General features: G+C 40.2%; 1 pseudogene; it reads left to right on the top strand.

The window, feature by feature from the left end:
• Window positions 1-4,618: 4,618 nt before the first annotated feature.
• LOC114036981 lies at window positions 4,619-4,728 on the top strand (annotated as a pseudogene).
• The last annotated feature ends 11,433 nt before the right edge of the window (window positions 4,729-16,161 follow it).

Below are 16,161 nucleotides of genomic sequence, written 5' to 3' on the forward strand. Positions count from 1 at the left end.
TCTCTCTCTCTCTCTCTCTCTCTCTCTCTCTCTCTCTTTCTCTCTCTTTCTCTCTCTCTCTTTCTTTCTCTCCCTCTCTCCCTCTCTCTCTCTGTCTCTCTCCCTCTCTCTCCCCCCTTTCCTTTTCCCTTTTCTTCCTCCTCCTCTTCCTCCTCATCCATTGTCATCTTCATCTTCTCCTTCTCCTTTTCCTCCTTCTCCTTCTTCTCCTCCTTCTTCTTCTCCTCCTCCTCCTCCTTCTCTCTCATCTCCTCTTTCTTCTCATCTTCTCTATACTCTCTCTCTTCTCTCTCCTCTCCTCTCCTCTTCTCTCTATTCAAAGTCAGTCTAGTATGAAGGCTTTGATAATTGTCTAAGACAATGAATTACCAAAATTGAAGAAACTCTCTAATCAGCTCATTGCCTCTGTTCTGGGTGAAGACAGGGAAAAACCTTTTTTTTTTTTCCCATGTCCTCTCTCTATCATAAATCATGAACTCAATGGTTTAGACAAATCAATGTAATGGCCATAAAAGTTATTAACAATAATATCAATAGTAGAGAGAATACAATAGGCATTAAACACAGGATAGCAGGCAGTAACACAAGTTGAATTTTCCTTTATTTCCCACTTTTCACACCAATTGGGAGGAACAGGAATTAGAGTGTTTAGATATGCGTGTTCCCAAGCACCACCACTCCTGATACTGTGGGGAAGCTAAGGAGAAAGACAGACTTGTGAAGTGCACTTCCCTTTCGCTGACTTTCTTCGTGCTGCTTTGACCAGTCTGCCCTCTACCCCTCTGGCCACACCCCTTTGTGCCTGCATGTGTTCCCACTCTCAACGCTACATCTGGTCTAGTCAGCACCTCTAAAGAGCAACCCAGAAATTCACCTCATTGTTTCCCACCTGTGACTTTCCTGGATTTCAAAAACTAAGGAAACTCATGATTCTGAGAGATGTTGTCAGCTCTGGAACTCATCCTTCCTCCAATCATTTCCTGCCCTGCCTGCAAGACTTCATCAGACCTGCCAGTAGCTTCCTGGTATGAGTTATCTTTCCCCCATTAGATTGTGAACTTCTCAAGGGAAGCTCTTTTGCCTTTGCATTCCCAATACTTAGCATAGAGCCTGACACACATTAGGCACTTGATAAATGTTAGTGCTGACCTTACTTTCAGTGGCAAGATGGTAATGCTTCCATCTCAAATTCCTTGCCAGGGTTGGCAGGGAAAACAATAAGACATAAGCACCCTTCCTCTTTCTCTGAGCCTACAGATAGCTTCTCCACAGAAGTGTCCTCAAGGTCAAAAGCCTTGGACACCTGGGGAAATTCTCATTAATTTGTGTCTGTCAGTATACCCAAATTCCAGCCCACAAAGTCTCCATGGCAATATCTCTTTGATAAGGGTCGTGTAATCCAGAATTACAGAGAGGAAGACAAAAAGATAATTATAAAAGATAGTATTTTATAAGTGCTAAGTGGAGATAAATCAGGGAGTTCAGGAAAAAGTGTCTGGGTGCTTTTCTGTCATGTTATAAAAGATCACAAGGAATCAACAGGCAAAAAGGAGAAGCATATTCTAGTCAAGGAGAGAGACATAAGAAGAAAGGCACGGAGACAGAAATATTATAAAAGGGACCCATGGGATAAAAAGTTGGCCAATTTGGATGGAGCAGTGACTGTTCAGACATCTAAATAGTGAATGCACCATACCCCAAGTCATCAGGCATGGGTCTTCTTGAGTACAACCATGCATTATAGTGTTTCTCTCTACATGGACTCTCCCCATGTCTAGGATATAGCTCTATGGTGCATTATAATAGTTGGCCAGACAACACTTAAAAACTTTGTGGTGATGATCTGGGGAAGTTTATCCTTTAAAAGAAAATATCCAGGAAGGATATGACAGTTGTCTCTGAGTACTGAAAGACTGTCTCATTGGAAGGAGGGATTGAACTTTTTCTCAGCTTGGATCCAGAAGGAAGAAACAGGAGCAATGGGTATAAATTCCAGGGAAGCATATTCAGCTCAATGGAGCAGAAAGTTCCTAGCAAGTCCCTCATTCCTCCTCCAGGGTGTCTTCCTGGGTAGCTGCCATGCTGGGTACTTGAAGTTTCAGCAGGTGGAGCACAAACTCCAGCAGGTCCAGAGACTGTCAGATTTATAGTTGGAGGGCCAGGGCTGGAATTCCAGCTTGTGACTTTGTCCCAACCTCTGTGAGCCTTTGGTATTTCATTTGTAGAATAAAGAGGTTGGGCTATGTGGCCTACAGGGTCCCTCCCAGGTCTGTAATCCAGGATCAACAAGTATTTATTAAGCACCTGGTGTGTGCCAAGCACTGTACTCATTGAGAGGATACAAGGAGAAAGAATGAAACAAGCCCTACTTCCAAGGAACTTACAATATAAAGGAAGAGACAATTAAATGAGCATATATATGTAGATATAGACATAGATAAAGACATAGATATAGATGTAGATACAAAATTATCCACTACAAACTGATATAAAGTACTCAAATACAAGGTAAGTTGGGAGGAGGGCACTAGCAGTTGGCAAGGTCAGGAAATATTTCATGAAGATAGTGTTCAGGTTCAATCTTAAAGGAAGAAAGGACTTTATAAGGAGAGAGGATTCCAGGCATGTGGGAGAGCCAATGCACAGGCACAGACCCAGGAGATGCCAAGTCACGGGTAAAGGACAGAGATAAAGATACTTTGGACGTCAGACAACAGGAGGTGGGGGGAATGGGGATCATGTTCAATCAAGTTGGAAAGATGACTGAGGAAAATTCACCAAAGGCGTTGGCTATTAAGCATGGTGTCTGTCCTTCATCCTCACTGCCATAGGAAGGCACAAAAGTTGGAAGAGTCAGGAAGTCTGTGCTCAAGGAAAACTTTTGGCAACACTGAGCAGGATGGACTGAAATGGTAAGAGACTTGAGTAGTGAGAACGATTAGAAAGCTACTGCAGACTTCTGGGTCATGTGACCAGTAAGATGGAGGACTAGTCATTTCCTCTGATCTCCATGACCTTTCAAATCTCTCCAAAACAGAAATGATGTGCCAAAGCTAAAGCAGCTATCACAATGGTCTAGAATACCCAAACCCCAAAAGAAGGTTACAAAAGCCCGTGAATGGACACCTACCCTGAGCTCTGTACCCCTCCCCCGCCACTGACCATGCTCACTACTCCTTTCCTCCACTGCAACTAGTTCTCTTCATCAGTCTTACAAATTGCATTTTTGGTATCTCTTTCCAAAGAGGATTTATCTTGCTCTCTTCATTTTCTTCCCCTCCTTCTTTCTACTCTAGGTCTTCATTCTTTGGTGCATGACCCCTCTGTTATCTAGTTCCTCTCTATCCTCTGTATTTTTCATGGTATCCATATTGGGTCTCCATTCTGGGCTATTCCCCCTGGGCATTTTCTGCCACTGCCTTGTCCACCTTGCATTGCAGATTTGCCCTTTCCATTGTGCCTCACTCCCAGAACAATGCCAATTTCTGCAAGTGACATAGAGGACACACCTTCACGGTAGGATTCCCACCCTCACCTTTACGTCCCTAAACAAATTGCTAAAGAAACTAAAGCTAAAATATTTATGCCATATTCTAAATGGTACTGCAAAAAAAAAATACAAATTTCTCAGCACCACATGGAACTTTTACAAAAACTGACTATTTATTGGGGCACAGAGATATTGCAAACAAATATAAAAAGATAGAAATAGCAAAAAAAATTCCTTTATAGAACATAACACAATAAAAACAATCATTGCTTCAGGGACCATAAACAAAAAGCGTAGACCCAAATGGAGATGCCAATGAATGCCTAAATAAAGAGAGGGTCAAAGAACAAATCATAAAACAATTAATAATCACCTTTAGCTAAGAAGACAGAAAATCAGAAACCAATAAGATAGCAAATGAGCAAGGTGAAATCACAACAAAACCAGAAAAATAACAAAAAGTACAATCAGAATATATTATGTACAGTAATCTGCTAACAAAACTGAAAACACAAAATTGATAGAGAAATATCTTGTCCAAGGTCACACAAGTATTTAAGTATCTGAAATGGTAGTTAAGTCCAGGTTCTCCATCTCCAGAGCTGGTGATTTTTCTACTGTATCCCCTTGCCTTCAATATCTATTGGAAAATGTAAGATCCCTTCCTCAGCAGATAATATGAACAATGTATAACACATCATCAACAGCTATAGTCTGAACAATTTATAACATATTGTGAACAACTATCTGACCTTGGGCACTTACCCACTCTCTACCTTGGTTTCCACAACTATAAAATGTAAAAAATAATAGCAATTAACTCACAGAGTTGTCATAAGGATCAAATGAAATAGTATTTGTAAAGAACTTAGCACAGAGCTTATCACATAGTAGGCACTCAACAATGATAATAAATCTTTCCTTCCCTGCAAGAAAACACATATCTGCCACATAAGATTGCCAGAAGGATGATGCAGCTGAAAAGGCTAAGAAAGCCCAAGCTAGAAAGCCTGGCTGCTTGGGGCATCTATACTTGCAAATCGTTGTTTGTCCTTCATTATCAAAGAGGACCACTATGTCAGGAAGGAGATGGCATGACTTGCAAGTGAATTGGATTGAAGTGAGGCTGGGTTGTGGTTAGCACTCTCCTTGATAAGAATGGAAGAGGTCCTAGTGGCCCTTATACCACACATACAGTTAAGGCATTGCCACCTACTCTGTGACATCTAACCTTTTGTAAATTACATAGACAGGGAAGGTCATAGGTGAACGTAAAAAGGTTGTTCAGCAGACCCAGAAAGTGCCTTTACCTTTTGGAGGAATCAGAGTAAGTGGCATGTTTTCAGGAGTTGTTAAAGCTTGCTTAGTATTCTTGGTTTTTATATATTTCTTTTGTGGTTGTGAAAGCACTAATTGTCTTATGCCTGGTATCTATTTCCTACATTCAGCCCCTTTTCTAGAAGGAATCTAATCAATTCCTTTTGGGGGAGATCTTCGGCATGAGGGAAAGTGGGGAGGGAAAGAAGATTTCTTAGGTGCCTATTATGTTTCAGAAATTATGCTAACAACCTTATAAATTTTATCTTATTTGATCCTAATGTGAGAGATGATCTCTCAGAAGTGAAGCCTTCTCAAAGGGTTAATAGTTCTTGTTAATAGTTCTCACAAAGGGCAGCAATTAGGAGATCACTGGTCATTTGGGGAGAGATAAGGTCAGAAGCCAGATAGTGAGAAGAGTGAGAGGAGAGAAATTGGAGGCACCCGTTGTAGATGGCCATCTCAAGGAATTTAATTGTATTGTTGAAACACACTCCCTTCTGACATTGTCAAAACCCCCTCAGACCCTGTTTTTAAGCATGTAGGAGAAAAAATAGAATAGCCCTACCCCCAACCTAAAACCCTTGCAAAACTCCCCGCCTTTTCTCATCTCTGGGCAAACTTGTGTAACTCTGTTGCTGGGGAAGATTTCCGTGAATAGATTGTGCCCCAGTCAATGGGATAAGGGGAAGAACGGGTTAGAGAGGAGGAACTCGAGTTAGGGTATAAATAAGCCTTGCTTTCTGTATGTATGCATCCTCCCTGGTCCTCCCTGGCCGGTGTCATTAGGGCGCCCAGGGGTGGTACCCTTTCTCATGAGAAAGCAATAAACTCCTTTCTGCTTTCATGGTACCTAGGTCTTTGTTTTGAATTTGAGTAGTGGTCTCTGTCCCACACACTAACAACAACTATGGAAGTTAGATGCTATTATGATCATCATTCTACAGTGGAGGAAACTGAGGCAAATAAAGATTAGTGACTTGCCCAGGGTCATCCAGCAAGGAAGTGTCTGAAGTCAAATTTGAACTCAGGTCTTCCTGACTCTAGGCCCAACACTCCAACCACCACCCCTAAACTTTATCTTATCATTGTTTAAGGTATATTTCCCAGACTTTTGGGGTGGGAGCATAAGGAGCTAGAGTAAAGAATACCTAATCTCTTCTCTTTGAGATCAGGCTCCCTGCAACATCAGTGCCAACTTATTCCCATCAAATCCCATGTATTTCTGTTCTGTGAAGAAATGGTAAATGAAAAAAGTGGAAAGATGTAATACTATCTGTCCCAGTCACTGTTTTTCTTAACTTTTTCCAAGAAACTGAGGGAGACTAGAGGTTGAAATTGCCAATGACTATAAGGTTTATTCAAATCAATTTTCTCAATAGGGTTAAGGGCTAGACCTGGAATTTCCTTGTTACTGACAATTTGCAAATGAGAAAACCCTGTTTCCCAATGGAAATGGGCACCTTCTTTGCAACTTAAAGTCTTCATGAGTTGCCTAGGACACTAAGAGAGTTACCACAGCCAGCACAGGTCAGAGGCAGTTCTTTGGCACTAGTCCTAATGATGATGTCTTCCTGACTCCAAGGCTCTGGACCCTGAAGCCACTACACAAGTGGAACCCAACTCAACTAGAAGTGGATCCCTGCTCACATACTGACTTCAGCGCCCAGAATTTTCATTATCTCCATCCTATTATATTTTATTTATTTTGTTACCTCCCAAATACATTTTAATCTGCTTCGGGCCACTCCTGGGAATTTTGAAGGCTACGTGCAGCCTGTGGGAAAAAATGCAAAACAATTTTAAAAAACAAAAGGGAAATAAAATTATAACAAATCCAATAGCAACAGAATTGGCTGAGTACTGAAATGCGTATGAAAGGTTTGAATGGGATACATAAAAATATGTGAAATTATTATGTGTTTAAAGTTTGCTATATATTGATGTGTGTTTCTATAGAAAGATATAGATCTTTTAGTAAATGGTAAATAGTTGGCATTTATGAGTTTATGTTTAATCTCATTCTTTATTTTATGCATTTGATTATTTTATTGGAAATTATTAAATGTATACTAATTTTTGTTCTATTTAATAACATCTTACTAAGATAAAAATACAGAATTTTATTTTTACCATACAGAATGCAATGAAAGATTTAGTAAGTTGGCTTTGAGACATTCAAAGATTTCCTGGCACTCATGCAAGAATGATGGATGTCAACTCATAGGAAGGAATATGAAGAGCTGTATCACTCTGACATTTCTAAGGTGAGGTGAAAAGGAGACTGAATTCTTTTCATTCCTGAACACACTTAGAAGGATTTCTCAGTTATTAATGTGTTGCGAGGGGCAGGTCATTTCATCATGCACTGCCAGAAGTTTCTATCACAGCACGTCAGACTTGGAAGATATCTCAGAGGCTTTCTAACCCATCATTGAGCTACAAAAGGATCCAGACTACATGACCCACAGCAGTTGTCAGACCTTGGCTTGTTGGGACCTTCCATGAGGTTCCAAGGCAGTACATTGCACTGGGAAGGCAGCTTTTTAGGAATTATTAGGAAACTTTCCCTTAGTGGGACCCTGAATTGGTCACTCTGCATCTTGTGCCCATTGTTCCTACTTCTCCTCTATGGAGCTGCTAACAAATCTCATCCCCTTTCCATGTAGCATCTATTCAAATAATTGAAGTGGGGCTGGAACCAAGATGGCAGAGTAAAAGCAGTGACTTTCTTGAGCTCTCTCCCAAACCCCTCCAAATACCAGTAAAAAAGCATCTAAACAAATTCTAGAGCAGCAGAACCCACAAAAAGACAGAGTGAAACAAATTTCCAGCCCAAGACAACCTGGATAGTTGATTGGAAAGGTCTATTGCTCTGGGCTGGGAGAGGAACGCAGTTCAGCGTGGGCATGAAGGCAAAAACCAGGCCTCAGCAAACCTGGAGCAGGCCTCAGAGGACTGAATCACAGGCAGCTGTGGAGGTTTCCAGACTTTTCAACTCACAAACACCAAAAAGAACTTAGAAGGTCAATAGGAAAAGTCTCTGACTGCGATGAGAAAGAAGCTCAGTCCCAGCCCCAGTCCTGGCACAGCCCTGGGGTGGTGACTGCTTCCAGAGCTTCTGGCCCTCAGATAGAGGGGAAATTGAGTGGCTGATCAGAGGGGGTTTGCAGAGATCTCTTTGCTGGTGCTGAGGCAGGAATCTCTTGCTTTGCCCATGCTTGGATCTGGGTCACAGTTCTGGGTGGTGGTCCTGGGGTGAGGAGGAGTGCTGGCAAGGTGGAGCTTTTAGTGGTGATAGAGAGGGAATCCTCCTCACAATTCCAAGGCAGAAAAGAGTGCTTGTGGTCACTCAGAAACCAGAGCACAGGCCAGGAAAGAAGTAAACACCTCACCCTTGATCATGCCACCTTAGAAGAACTGAAAATTTGCAGGTCCCTAGAAATATCTCTGAAAACAGCTGCACAAAACCCCCAAAGCTACACTGGAAGTAGACCCTCACCTCAACAAAGAGTTCAAAACTCAAGTAATTGGCTGGGAACATGAGCAAACTGCAAAAAAAAAAGTCAGACCATAGAATCTTTTTTGGTGACAAAGAAGATCGAAGCATATAACCAGAAGAAGACAACAAAGTCAAAGCTCCTCCAACCAAAGCCTCCAAGAAAAATATGAATCAAATAGTTGAAAAAAACTAGCATGTCCTGTACCTTAAAATGTCTCTTCTTTAGATTACCATCCTTCAACCAAACCTCATATCACAACTCCAACCTTTCAGCATCCTGATTTCCCTCCTCCAAAAGTTCTTTAGTTGATCCATGGCCTTCCTAAGATGTGGTACCAAGAACTGTCCACCTGGCACTCGAATCTCACCTGTGGCTCCAAGAAGATGTAACATGCACAACAGTCACATCCTGGTAAAACTATCTCAGCAAACAGGCTAAACCAGGTGGAGAGTAACTGACAGGCCTCAAACCTATCCATGACTCAGGGGGACAATAACATGTGAAGACTTCCCCCAATAGAATGGGCAGATGAGAGCAATTTGTTCCAGTGGCCATAAAGGCAGCTGAAGCAGGCTCTGTGGGGGCAATTAGAACTTGGTCAGACATCAAAGATGCCAAGGTAATCCACAGCATCTCAAGCCATCATTAGTCATCCTGACTTTTGCCTTGCCACTGGACTTTGAATGACTCTGGAAGAGAAAGGTAGCCTGACAGCTTTGCTACTCTGCCTTTCTTAAATTAAATTCATGCATGAATCAAGACATAACCCCATGATGTCTTTGGCCCTTTTCAAAAATAAAGGATAGACAACAACAACAACCACCAAGAATTGAGCAGAATAACCAAGATTTTCTCTGGAAAGAAGAACTGAGCTAAAAATCACCTTTCTAACCCTAGACTCTCCATCTCTCAGTACAATCTAAGATCATACTATTATTGTTATTATTGTTATCATTACAGCTGCATCATGCTGCTGACACCTATTAAGTTTGAAACCCATGGAAATTGACATGGCTTTTTTCATAAACATTGACATGCAGCCATGCAACCATGCGGCCATAATTTTTAATTTAGGAAGTTGATTTTTTGAACCTGAGTGTAACACTTTATATGTGTCCCTTTAAATTTCATCTTCATTATTAATCCAAGATATCAGAGTAAGAGAACTGAGGAGAGCCAGGCTTCTAATATACCTCACTAAAAATAACAAACAGAAACCTCAAAGGGAAAGGCTAAAAAAAATTGAAGAAAATTGAAACCAACAAAAACTAACAAAGCAGAGAGCAAGTTTTTAAATAGTGCAGAACAACTGGGATAAAGTATCAAAGGAAATGAAAATAATGAAGAACGGGAACATGCAAAGTGCCCCTGGTGACATCTTCAAAGGAAAAATGACACATGCAAAGACATCAAGAAAGTATTAGCAATGCTAAGATAATCACAAGAATAAACAAAAAGAAGAAAGTTGAAAATTAGATAAAAAAGTTAAAATTGAGATATAGAAGAAGAACAAGAGGAATTGATGGGCAGAAATTGCCAAGACAGGGAGTAAAAGTGGAGACCTAAAAAAAAAGTGTAGAAGCAACAAAGAGTAGAACTGAATAGAGACAAAGAAATGAAATCTAGACCAGATGGAAGAGCAAGCTCTGAAATCATTGAATTACCAAAATGACTAAGAAACTCACAAAGCCAAGTTGCCTACTTGGAAGATAGATCATTAAACAGCAAATTCAGGATTACTGATGCTCCAATAAACTTAGAAAAGCAAAAGAATGTGGATACTATATTTTAAGAAATTGTCCAATAAAATTTTCCAGAATTACCTAAAACAACCAGTAAAATAACAATATAAGAAATCCATATCCTTGTTATCAATGAGGAAGAGCTCCAGATTTGTCCTAATTAGATATATCATAGTTACACCTCAAAGGTACATAGGAAATGCTGCAAGCAACAATGATGTACAAATTAACTGGGCCAATATAAAATAAATGGGTTGACATACAATAAACCTCGCAACTTTTTACATCTTTTTTTTAAGAAAAGGCTTTTCTATTCAGTGTCTTTTCCCTGCAATTACTTGTTTTAATTTAATTGGATTGAGTTCACAAGATTTTGACACATATTCTTTCATTCTTCATTAGAAAAGCAAACTTTTTCTGCATTGAATATTAAGCACACTTTTGATGAAGTCAGTTTTTTTCCCCCAAGTCTTCCTTTGTATGGAATTTAAATCAGGCGAGTTTTCAGCAACTGGGAGACATATTTATCTCCATCTCTTGTATAAACACCTTAACCTGTCATGGCATGTGGTATGGTATAAGGACATTTTACAACGTTCTGTTTCCATTTCCATATGAGAATTTCTATGATTCTAGAGCAATTCTACTTCTCAGTATCAGAGTTCATCATTCCCTCAATTGAAACAAAACTTCTAGCCCAAGTGTAATATTTTTTAATCTCCAAAACAGTTTAAGAAGGATTTTTTATGGTCTAAATAATATACCCAGATCTTATAGATTCTACTGAATTTCAGTTGATCGTGGTTTTCATATAGCCTTGAATAAAAAAGTAAGTTTCACCAGTACAGGTTTTGGGAAATCCTCCAGGTTTTGCGTTGTCTTAGCCATGGCAAGTGTTTTTGCTACATGTCAATGTTTAGTAACTTTTAAACAAATTCACTAATCTCATTCACTCTCTCTCAGACACTCCCTTCCATGGCCACAGTCCCATGTCTATGCCATCTCTCTATATTAAAATGGAAGTTCCTTGAGGATAGAAACTGCCTCCCATCATACACAGCACAAAACTGGAGCCCCCCAAAAATGCTTGTTGGAGAGTTAACACATTGGGTGATGCATTGGAATAAGGTTCCAGAAATGTTTGCATAGATCCAAACACTGGATCAAACATTCATAAGAAGATAATGAATAAAGATAAATGTAAAGCTTTACAAGTTGGGTGGGGGGAGAATAGAGAAGTGGTTAGATGGCCATTTGTTTAATGAAGATCCAGGAGGTTTAGTAGTCAAAAATGTGAGTCTGTTTTTAAAAAGTTAATGTGACTTTGGGTTGCATCAAAAGAGGTCAAGCTTATCTGAATTAAGAAGTGAAAGACACACTGTAATCAGATCTGGCCAGATTAGATTGGGAGTACTGTGTTCACTTCTAACTATGTTTTAGAAAGGGCATTGATTAATTGGGGCTTCCAGAGGAGATCAACCAGGACAGTGAAGACCACCAAAAGCATTCCATATTATAAGGATTGGTTGAAGAAACCTGGGATATTGGTCCTAGAAAAGACTTGCTGGGGAGTGGGAGGAGATACGATAGCTATGGCTTCATGGGCCTGGCTCCAGGCATTTTCCCTGATTGTCCCCCATTCCTGGAACTTTGTCCTTTCTCATTTCCATCTCTTGTCTTTTCTGGCTTTCTTTATGTCTCAGTCAGTCATTCCATTAACATCTCTTACCATAGCACTTAACATGTTCCAGGGATTGTGCTAAGTGCTAGGGATATAAAAAGAGGCAAACTACAGTCATTGTCCTCAAGGAACACACATTTTAATGGGGGAAGACAACACATTAAAATAAACTGAAAAGGAGAGGAGAGGAGAGGAGAGAGAGCAGAGGAGAGGAGAAGAGGGTACCCAGTGTATGGGGCATGATGAAGCCCAAGAGTGGCAAATTATGAGGTGGCTGCCCTAGGTACTTTCCTTAAGTGGAGGCTCTGAGAGAATCTCTGCACTGTCCATCCTCTTTCTAATCCAATCAGAGGGAGGGTGGGGCCCCAGCAGTAGAAGGAACTAAGTCTCACTTAGCTCCTACCTTCTGCAAGAAGCCTTTCCCAGTCTCACTTGTTCTAGTTCCTTCCCTCTGAGAATATCTTCAATTTATTCTGTATCTAATGTGTTTGTACAGAGTTGTTTGAATGTCATCACCCCCATTAGGCTCTGAGGTGCTTGAGAGCAGAGACTATCATTGGCCCTTCTTTGTATCCCCAGGACTTAGCATAATGCCTTGGCATATAGTAAAGACTTCATAAATGCTCATTGACTAATTGACAAGCTAACATTTGAAAATGAAATTAATGTCATTCTGTTTGACCCCAGAGGGCAGAACTACAAGCAATGGGTGGAATTTGAAGGGAAAAAAAGTGGAGGAGGAGGGATTTTAAGTTTGAGAAAAGAAAAATATCCTACAATTGAGAGTGTCCCAAAAGAGAATGGGTTGAAATGGCAGGTATCGAGTTCTGATCAACGGAGGTCTTCCATTCAAAAGCCTGATGGAGATGGACCTTTTGTCCAGCATGATATGAAAGGGTCTCTTTCTCTGATAAGAGCTGAACCTGCTAGCTGCTAAAATTCCTTCCAGGTTTAAAATTCTGTGATTCTTGTCTATCCACTCATATCTCTTACATGCTCAACTTTTCTTTAATTATTTAGAGTAATTTTCATATATATATATGTGTGTGTGTGTGTGTGTGTGTACATATATACATATATATATACATGTGTTGTGTGTATCCCTAAATTTCTTATTAATTTTGAATCTTGGGGTCTCCATTGGATCTGATGACATTTCCACTATCCAAATAACTCTTTGCTCAGCCCCAGAGTTGAAAGCCACTTCTTGCTAAGATGGTGTGTACCCAGTATACTGAGCTAGAGCTAGCTTATCTGTAGCTCAAACTGGTATAGCTACAACAACCTTCTGAAACCCAGATTTCCCTAGGGCTACCTGTGTGTTTTCTGTAATCATTTTAGTGGCTTTTTCACCAAGTCTTTGCAGGTCTGGGTCATCTGCAGCCATAATTTCTTTGGGAACCAGGTCAGTGTGCTTGTTATTATAACCTTGTCTTTTGATTGAACCTAATGAGTAATTGCATTATATTTAATTTTTCCCTCCACATCCACCGGAATAGCCAATGCACTGAACATTTTCTTCTTTCTACCCATATCCAATGAGCATTGGAAGATCCACATATATATTCAGAATCCAATGTATTTCTGGAAAGATATATGATATATATTATATGTATTATATATGATATAATATACATGAAATATCTATGATATATATGTTGTGTGTATGAATCTATGATATGTGTGTATATCTATGAATCTATGATGTGTGCATGTATGTATATGTATATATACATATATATAATAGATTCATAATTATTAAAGCTGAAAGTAGTCTTACAACTTATCTAGCCCAACCTCTGATTCTACATGAAAAGAAAGTTAGATACCGAATATATGTAATTACTAAATTACATTTCTTTAACCACAAACATATCATTCACCAAAATAAATTGGAATAGGAGCTTCCAGAATGTTTAGGAAGACTGAGCTGTGAAGGAGGGAGGCAGGCAGGCATTGACACCAATAGACCTTTTAACAGTATCAATCTGCCCTCTATTCATAAGACTACTTCCAAGGATTAGAAAGGTATTTCATTCAACCTTTTATCAATTCCCCAACATTTAGCAGCAAATGCTCTCCAAGCTTAAAGTGTAAGTCCCACATAATTCAGTGAGATGTGTTGAAGAATGCCTTACAGGTAGCTGGATATCAAATGGATGGCCAGCACTTGGAGTGTACACACTCCTGGAGCTCCTGGTTACATCTAACAGGCACTGCCAAGTGAGGGACATGGTGTTCCAGGCTTGCAGAGCTCTTCATTTTCTCCCAGCTTTCAATATAACAATATAAGCACCAGCAACCATGAGAAAGTTTTAGAACAAGTCTTTGGCAGCAGTACAATCTGTGGCTGGATGGAAGTTCTTGCTTATAGGGACAGAAAGTTTTGATTCTGATGTCATTTGTCAGTATACACCTGCTTTTAAAATCTTCCATGAAGCTGTAGGAGCAATAATTGGCAAGGCTCTGCATGGCTGACCTTGTGGACAGCCTTCGATGAACTTATAATTGGTTTTGTGGGCAACTTAGCCTAGTGCGACCCTCAGCAGGCCCAGATGTAGGTACCAATTATGTGACAGGAAACCCATGATGGGCAGATTCTTATAATTAGCCTAAGAAAGCCATACAGTCAGTGATTTGAGGAGGTGCCAATTATCCTAGAGTGGGCAGTCTGCCCAGTTCATATACTAATATTTATTCTGAGAATAACCTTGGAAGAAGCTACTGTTATTTTAGAGTGAGGGTGGTGGTGTTGGGGTTGGGTGGTACAAGAAGAGGGAGCCTTTTGCAAAAATGTAATGAATTTTTTTAAAAGCTAATGATTTTTCACCACATAAGCTATTAAGTTATGTGTCTATGCCTCAAAGAAAACTATTAACCCAACATGTAAACAAAAAAAACCAGTTACAATAAGTGAAATTTAATACAAGTGTTTCTTCTGCTTAGGAAAAAAGTGGAAAAAAGTGAGTGTTGCTCTTGCAGTTCAGTATACAATAAATAATTATAATTTCAGCTTGATATATGACATAATCTTGCATTGACAGGTAGAAATGCATGCATCAGTAGCACTGCATGTTCTGAGTTGGGCTGCAGCAGTCAAAAAGGCCCTCTGGGAAAAGGCCACTTAGAATGCCTTTCCTCAAGACTTTTTCTCTGAGATGTTTTTCTAGCAAAACAGTGTTCGCACAGGGAGTCTGGTGACCTGGGTGGCTTTCCCTCTGAATCATGCTCATGGGTCCCTAGAGAGCTTCTTTTTTTCTGAGACTTCTCCTATTCTAGATATGTCAACACTAGTGGTCATAGAGCCCTGTTAAGTCCAAGAAGAGATAAACATATTTAGAAAACGGTAAATCTGTGGTGCACATGAAGGTAGCCAGGACAGCTTGAGTCTGAGGGACAGCAAAGGATCCTATGCAGATGACAGCTCTGAGGCTGCTTATGGACAGTAGGTGAAAATAGAGAAAAGCAGAATATCTGGACTGCTAGTGTGTGCTAAGTCCAGTCCAACCAAAGAGCCAAATGACACTGTTGTATGACCAAGAAGTAGAGCTCTGGAGGCTGTAATGACTTTTCTTTCTCTGTAGATCTCTAGGTTCCCCTCTATTGATAAGGTCCTCAGGAAAGACATGTATTCTAGACTGTGCTAGGAACTTCCTGAGATCTTGGGCACAGAAGGCATGGAAAGGTTTACAGTGATAACTAACTCACAAGATCATTGGCATCTGAATTCTTGATAATACTCTCTAAGTCCTCAATTCTTCTCTTGAGTAAGTCTATGTCACCATTCATGGGACCTCAGAATCTCCCAATGGGTCTCCTTTCTGAAATTAAAAAAACAAAACCTGATTTAACAAAACTGATGGGGGGAGCTGTTTAACCCTCACCAGGATCTTTCATTGACTCAAGAGGCTGTCCTGGAAGAGATCAAAGAGGAAAGAGGATGAATATGCATTCCATGCCCTGGTGGAGACAATAAATGGACCCACAGAGCCATTCATCAGATCAAATGGGATTCCACTCTGATTTCCACACCCCAACACAAAAGCAAAAATGACTGAGTCTGCTCCTCCATGAAAAAAGTAAAAACATAACTTTACTAGATAGAGTCTGACATAAGTAGCACATTTTAAAAATGGAGCCAAGATGGCAGAGTAAAGGCAGGGACTTGCCTGAGCCCTCTCCCAAACCCATTCAAATACTTTTAAATAACAACTTAACCCTAGAGTGGCACAATCCACAAAAAGATGGAGTGAAACAATTTTCCAGCCCAAGACAACTAGAAGGTCAGCAAGAAAGGTCTGTTGCACCAGGGGGAAAAAGAGCACAGTCCACCTCAGGGAGCACCAGTGCAGACAGGGCCCCAGCAAACCAGGAGCAGATCTCAGGGTGACTGAATCAGTGGCAACAGTGACAGTTTCTAGACCTTTC

This window comes from Vombatus ursinus, unplaced genomic scaffold (genome assembly GCF_900497805.2).
Source record: "Vombatus ursinus unplaced genomic scaffold, bare-nosed wombat genome assembly UNPS02010193.1, whole genome shotgun sequence".
NCBI lineage: Eukaryota > Metazoa > Chordata > Mammalia > Diprotodontia > Vombatidae > Vombatus > Vombatus ursinus.